The sequence below is a fragment of the Triturus cristatus genome, chromosome 9 (assembly GCF_964204655.1).
Source record: "Triturus cristatus chromosome 9, aTriCri1.1, whole genome shotgun sequence".
In the NCBI taxonomy this organism is placed as follows: Eukaryota; Metazoa; Chordata; class Amphibia; order Caudata; family Salamandridae; genus Triturus; species Triturus cristatus.
In genome coordinates, this window is record NC_140592.1 from 1,172,874,769 (window position 1) to 1,172,882,156 (window position 7,388).

The following is a 7,388-nucleotide window of genomic DNA, read 5'->3' on the forward strand; positions in this document are numbered from 1 at the left end:
CTCCCACATGTTCATCCACATGACCTGTGTATGTGTTGACAGAGTATCATTGTCATTCCAACACACATGACTAATAAATTTGTCCCTCTGTCTCCAAGGTGCCTCTTCCCTGTCAATGGTGGCCTGTTGCCACTGTGCGTGCGGCATGTCTGGCATAGTTTTCATAGGTGGTGCATATGTGTCTATGTGTAGAGTGACAAGATGCTAGGGGTTTGTCAGGGAGTGGGAACTGTATTATGCACAAGATGCACAGTTCCATCCACCTCAAGGCAAGAGAGACCATCCCCCAGGGCAACTACAACATCCGTGTCGAATCCTACCCTGCAGTCTACGGACATGTGCCTTACGACTCCCATGGTACTTGTCCATATCCGGAGTGCATCTGCACAGCTCTGCTACTGCGTCGGGCAACCAGGCCACATCAACGTCCAAACGGGATGGGGGGAATGTGTCACAGACAGCTGCAGGATGACCTTCTCGATCCACGCCCACACTCATGATGCAGCCCACAACCCCAACACAACCATGTGGCACTGTGATCCTAAACTGCATTCTGGCATCTCCATGCATCCAACCTTGGCCTAGCCACCATTCTCAACATCCGCCTGACGCAAGCATGCTGCACATTGTAGGGACACATGTCTAGACATACCTGGGAGCGGCAAGCCAGGTCACTCCACATGATCCCTGACCTCTGCGCATGACTGTTGCTCCCCTGAATGTGTCTGTAGCCACAGTTGTGCGGGAACCACTCAGCTGGTTGGGCCCAGCACAGGTGAGTATGGTACTCCATGTCTGTATCAGATGATACATTGGGACCCATGTGTGTCCTGGGCAAGACTGCGACCCCACGGTTTGGATGGTTGGAGTTAATTCTGAGATCAGGCATGCTTTGACTTCACGACACACACATGTATTGTAATAATGCAGAATCACGGCATCATCTTGTAAGTGTGATTAATTTATTTGTGGTGGGGTACGGGTTTGTGGGGATGACAAGAGGTGCACAGCGGGAGTGTAGAATCCAAAGTTCACTGGGGGAGTTGGTATCCTTGCCGTAGCAAAATGTCAGAGTCCATGCCACAGTCTTCGTCAACATAGGTCAGACAGTGACCAGCAAGTCCATGTGGCAGAGAATGTCATGTGCTGCTATTGGGCCAGAGGGCCAGGTGCCAGGCCAGGTGACCTGGGAGATGGTGATGTTCTGCTGACTCTCACAGTCTTTTTCGTGGACGACCCACCTTCCTGCGGGGACCCTCGGAAGCAGTCCGTGACGATGTCTGTGACGCTCCGTCGGATGAATCCTCCTCCTCCTGATCCCTCCCTGTGTCTGGTAATGGCCTTCGCCTGGTGCCACAGGGAGGGTTGCCCATGTTGTCGGCAATCCGACGGAGTACACCGGTCATTTGGGTTTGCACCGCCACGAGCTCAGCCTGTCTATCCTCCATCCTTCCTTGGTGTTGCAGTTGACAGGCATGTTGCTGGGACTGCAGGGTCTTCATCTCCTGGAGGGTCCCCTTGATGTCATTGAGGGTGGACGCAATCTGGTCCATGCCCCTGGTGTCACGCCGGTATGTATCCAGGATGTTGCTGACCTGGGACACTACCGGGTCCTGAGCTGCCTGGTCAGGTTCGCGCCTCCGCCGTCCTCCACTCCCGCCACCCCTGCCCACGTGCACCTGGCCTGCCGTTGTGGGTGCATCGGGTCTCCGGGACCCCTGAGGGATGGCATCTGCGTTGCCGCCTGCCTCCTCCTGGGTGCCCGGAGGACCGTGTCCCTCCTGGGCAGACTGGCTGGGTGGTCGTGTGCGGGCAGGGCTCCTGGACGTCTCCTGGGATGTGGCAGGAATGGGGGTGGTGGTTGGCACAGTTGTACCTGACGCAGGTGCTGCAGGTGGTTGGACACCAGAGGGGCCAGGTTGGTCTGGGTCATCCACGGAGTGGTGAGAGTCATCACTGGCGGTGGGGTCCTCATCCCGCGGAGCCTGGTCCTGTGAGACTTCCCCCCCAGTGTTGGGGGGTGTTCGTCGACGTTGACCTGTGTGTGAGAGAGACAATGTTAACAGTGTCAGATGTGGCATCCATGTTGCATGCATTTCTGATTTGGCACTCTTCCTCTGGGTAGTTGGATCTGTCCTGCATTCCTCTCACAGTGCACTTGTGCATGGCTATGTCCCTTGGCCACAGCTGTCAGGGCTTTACGCATGTGTGAGACACAATCTTAGTTGATGCATCTATTTGGGTACACAGTCAGCAGTGTGGTGTTCGGGCGTAGCGAGCCATGCAGAGGTGCCTTACGTGTTGCACTGTACGTGGCCAAATGGTGTTTTGCCAAGGCAATTTGATGTTGCAGGTAGGGGACTGAAGCATTTGTGACAGGGTTCTTACCGACACAGTGGGTGGGTATACTGGGTGTGTGGTTAGGTCTGTGCCTGAAGCACGGATGGACTCGTGCACAGATTGACACATGGACTGGTCTTCATCTACGGAAGGGGGGGTTGAGGCACTGCCAGACCTGGTCTGCATGCACACAGTCCACCGGCTGACGAGTGGACATGGCCACACCACCCAAGGGTGATTTAGTCTCCCTGTGTCTCCCTTCCTCCCTCCCTCTGTCACCCTCCTCCCTCCCTCTGTCGGTCTCCCTCTGTCACCCTACTCCCTCCCTCTGTCTGTCTCCCTGTCTCCCCCTCTGTCTCCTTCCCTCTCATTCCCCCTCTCCCTCCCTCTCTTTGTCACTCTCTGTCACCTCAGGCCAGCTTCCTGGGCACACACAGTTAGCCGGTCTTTGAATGGCCATTGGCTTGTTCATGTGAGTTAGTCCCTGTTCTCCGGGCACCCATTGGGCAGTGTGTCTGAGTGTAGGCTGCTGCTGTGGCGGTGTGTGCTGAGACTCTATCAGAGCGATGCATCTTCATTGTCTGCTGTTATGTGCAAATTGTGCCTTCAGACCCATGTCATCCTGCATGGCAGCCACCATTTGCAGGCAAGACAGTACTGTGTGGGTACACACAGTTTGTATGGCTGTGCCCTGGGCCATATGGGCTGAGGGCATTGTTGTGTGCTTGTGAGTTGCTCTATGTTAGTTTTGATGCCCCCACTCCCAGCATCGACCACATCCTGTGTTGTGTTGGTGTTTTGTGTGGCCTGTGACTTGGCATGGCCCTGATTGATGCATGGGGCATGGAGGCGCTAGTGGCATGTGTGTGTTTGTGGAGTGTTGTTGTGTCCGGTGGTGGCTTGGGGGGGGTGGCATGCATGATTGATTGTGTATGGCATCCCCCCCATGTGCGGTGAGTTGTTTGTGTACTCACCAGGGTCTGGGAGTCAGCGTGGACATCACCTTCTCCTCCCAGGGATGGTATTGTACCGGTCTGGGGGGCGGCCCTCCTCCAGTGATGTTCCCCTGGTTGTGATTGTCAGTCATCTTCCTCTTGACCGTCCTCCGCAGATCGTACCACCTGGATTGGCACTCGTGCCTGGTCCTTCTGGTGGTCCCAACAGCATTCACAGAATCGACGATCCTCTGCCACATGGCCGTTTTTTCGGATATGCTGGTCTGTCTGACCAATGTCCCAAAGAGCTGTGGCTCGACTCTGAGGATTTCGTCGACAAGGATCTCCAGCTCCTCCTTTGTGAACTTTGGATTCTTGGTGGTGGACATGGCGTGGGGTGTGGGTGTGGATGGTTGTGGGGGTGTGGGTGTGGATGGTTGTGGGGGTGTGGGTGTGGATGGTTGTGGGTGTGTGGGTGTGGTAGTGGAGGTGTGTGTGTGAATGTGATGAGGGGGTGTTTGTGTAGGTGGTTGTGTGAAGGTATGCAAGTGTGAGGTTCAAGTATGGTGGTGTGGGTCGTCTGTGGGCTCTGGCAGCAGTGGGTCTGTTGCAAAGGCTCATGGTTTGTGTGTGTGGTCCATTTTTATTGGTCCATTTGTGGGTGTGGCTGTGTTTGAAATTTGTGTGGGTGTGTTATGAGGAGTGATTGAGTTTTGGGCCTCTGTTTGGCAGTTTGGCAGTTGCAGGTGAGTGTATGTGATGTTTGTGGGGTTGTTGGGCATGTTTGGTGGTGTGGGGAAACTCTACTTGACTCTCCTTGTGTAAGTATGGTTTGTCCTGGTTCAGTACGTGTTTTTTTGGCGTCAGTACGGTCCGTACATGCACTGGTGGGGGTGCGGTGCGTACATACACGGCTGGGGTGGGGGTTCGGGGGCGTACATACACGGGTGGTGGTTCGGTGCGTACATACACGGCTGGGGGGGGGGGTTCGTGGGCGTTCGGGGCGTACATACACGGGTGGTGGTTCGGTGCGTACATACACGGCTGGGGGGGGTTTGGTGCGTACATACACGGGTGGGGGTTCGGGGGCGTACATACACGGGTGGGGGCTCGGTGCGTACATACACGGCTGGGGGGGGTTTGGTGCGTACATACACGGGTGGTGGTTCGGTGCGTACATACACGGCTGGGGGGGGTTCGGGGGCGTACATACACGGGTGGGGGTTCGGTGCGTACATACACAGCTGGGGGGGTTTGGTGCGTACATACACGGGTGGGGGTTCGGGGGCGTACATACACGGGTGGTGGTTCGGTGCGTACATACACGGCTGGGGGGGGGTTCGGGGGCGTACATACACAGGTGGGGGTTCGGTGCGTACATACACGGGTGGGGGTTCGGGGGCGTACATACACGGGTGGGGGTTCGGTGCGTACATACACGGGCGGGGGGGTGGTGGGGTGTTCGGCGCGTATGCGGGCACATGTCTCCATGGTTGCTATGGGAGTTCGGTTCGGACGGTGTTTTTTGCGTACGGTTGTGAAATGGGGAGGACGGGAGGGATCGTACTTGCGCAGTCGGACTTTATTTTTCCGCACGGTGGGTTTTTCGACCGGGGACGTGTCGGTGACTTTTCCCGACCCGAGGACGTGTGGGGAAATCTTCCCAATGCGATTCGTATGGACTTTTTTCCGTTCGAATCGTACTTGGCAGTTTGTACGCTACTTTGACGATTCGGACGGAAAAAAATCCGGATACGAGTCGGACGGGGAATTTTTTTACCGGATCGGAATTGGCACCTTAGTGTTGAACAAGCAGTTCATCACGTGGCATTGTGTCAATGTCAAGATGTGGTTCATAGGTCGCTAATATCGGACATGTTGCTCCTGGTCTTCCTAAAGGACCAAGCCTTGCTCTTGTTGTAACGTGGGGTAGGGCGCCATTAAACCAGAAAAATGTTTCCTGGTAGGTAAGCGGAATTCAATCTCCGCAAACGGAGTGTAGACCGCTGGAACTTCTTCATGTGTGTAGTAATGAAAAGTATTTGTTACGGCATTCGCTGCTGGGAATATAACCCATGAGTAGAATACCTCTGTCTGGAAATCTTCGTGTGCCTCTATCGCGAATATTACTACACCTCCTCTGGGTGGTAACCCATTTTTTAGTAGTTTAACGGTCAGAGTGTGTCTTACATTGCCTGTTATCTGTATTGCATTGGCATCGTCTTCTTCAGACTGATTAAGTGCCTGGTTTATTGGGTTTGAATCTCCGTTACCGATAGACATCGTGTTTAAGACACGGAATAACTGTCCAAGGAAATTTAAGATAAGGTTTTATGCACAATTTGGGGAAAATTGTCCTTCAAGCTTGATTAACCAACAGCCAATAAATAGGATATCTCACCTACTCAGCTGTGGTGGAGTTTTTGTGCCCTCCCACTCCAGACGTCTCTGGTTTTTGTGAGTAGGGGTCTCTGTGAATAAGCACGACTGAGCTACTCAGATTCTATTGTTAAATAAGTACCAAACCAAACATTGTTGGCGCCATGTAGTGTAGTTCCGATAGTACCCTCATGCAGGACCTGCACTTTTGGATAACAACCACTGTGTGTCTGATGGCAGACTGACTCTGTGCACCCCCGCCGAGTATGTTAGCCTCGTTTTGCATTAGCTAGCTCACAGTGCCACTAGAATCTCCTTTTATTAGAGCGATTAGTTTATGGCAACCTCAGAACACAACAAACCCTGAGTTTTTAGCAACCTCAGAACACAACAAACCCTGATTCCTCAGACTCGTGGAAACAATATACTACTTTTCATCCAGTCACTCGTGCTTGCTCATTTTCTCTCAGAGACATACACAGAAGAAACAATTGGGCGTGTTTACAATAAGAATTTATTGTACCGTTGTTCTTCTGGTGTAAAATATATGCGATGCTACAACACAGTAGCAGAGATATAGGATCATCAGTACAGTGAATAAAAAGGAATAGTACAGTTCTACCATTTTGCAATAGTCATGAACATATACATGAATATAAAATGCATTTATAAAATAAAGCGCATACTCCTAAGATGACTGTCTAGATGTGCCTAAGTGTACCTAGCATGTGAGTGGGTGTGAACGAGCTAATACGCCTAGGATCCAAGAATCCCGCTAGGATTTAGTCGAACGCCATTACCTGAATAGTGAGAGTGTGGGACTTTGTCATGGACTCGAGTTGGACACTCCGCGAGGGATGTTTAGACCACTGTCAGCTGGAGAGACTGCATTTCAGAGCTTCAGCGTCTCTGGTCAGTGTGTCGGCCTTGAAGTCTCGGTTCCCTCCTGACTACTGATAGCAAGAGGTGCTGTATTTATACAGTCCATGTGCGTGCATTAGCTATTGTTTAGTATGAGGAGGACGTTGGGGATTAAACCTTGTGCGTAGATAGGAGAGATGAGGTATACCCCCCGGGTAGTGTTCTCATAAATTATTCATATGTGCTAAGGATGACGTCTTACAATATCGATTGGGAAAACCCTCCCACTGCATGGAACTAGCTAAAAGGTTTAATCCATAAAAGGCGTCAGTCCTTAAAAGGCATTCTGTCCCTATAAGGCATTCTGTCCTTATTAGGAGTTATGTCAGTATAAGGCTTGTTCATATGAAATGAAGGGGAGATGATGTAGGGAAAGTGTACGATGTTCCCTGGACCTATACTGGGGTACTGATATGAAATATAACAGTAGAGAATCTTGTCCACTTCCCACTGGGTCTGGTACTTAAGGAAGAGTTTGACAAATGCAGATTCATTCACAACCTTTCCAGTCCTCCAGGACATTTAGTCAATGATGGGATTGTGTGGTCGGCTACACGTCATTTGAGTACGCCCTTAACAGGCTTTGAGCACAGGGTAGAGGGAACCAAATGACCAAGTCTGACATAAAGTCAGTGTTCAGGCTATTGCCAGTGCATCCACAAGATTTTCACTTCTTAGTTTTTATATTTGAGGGCAAGTTCTTTCCCATGGCCTGTGCAGTCGAGTGTGTAAATTTCAATACTTTTATTTGTTTTCTGGAATGGTTAGTTTGAGATCTGGTAGTGTCAGAGAATATTGTTCAACAGCTGGATG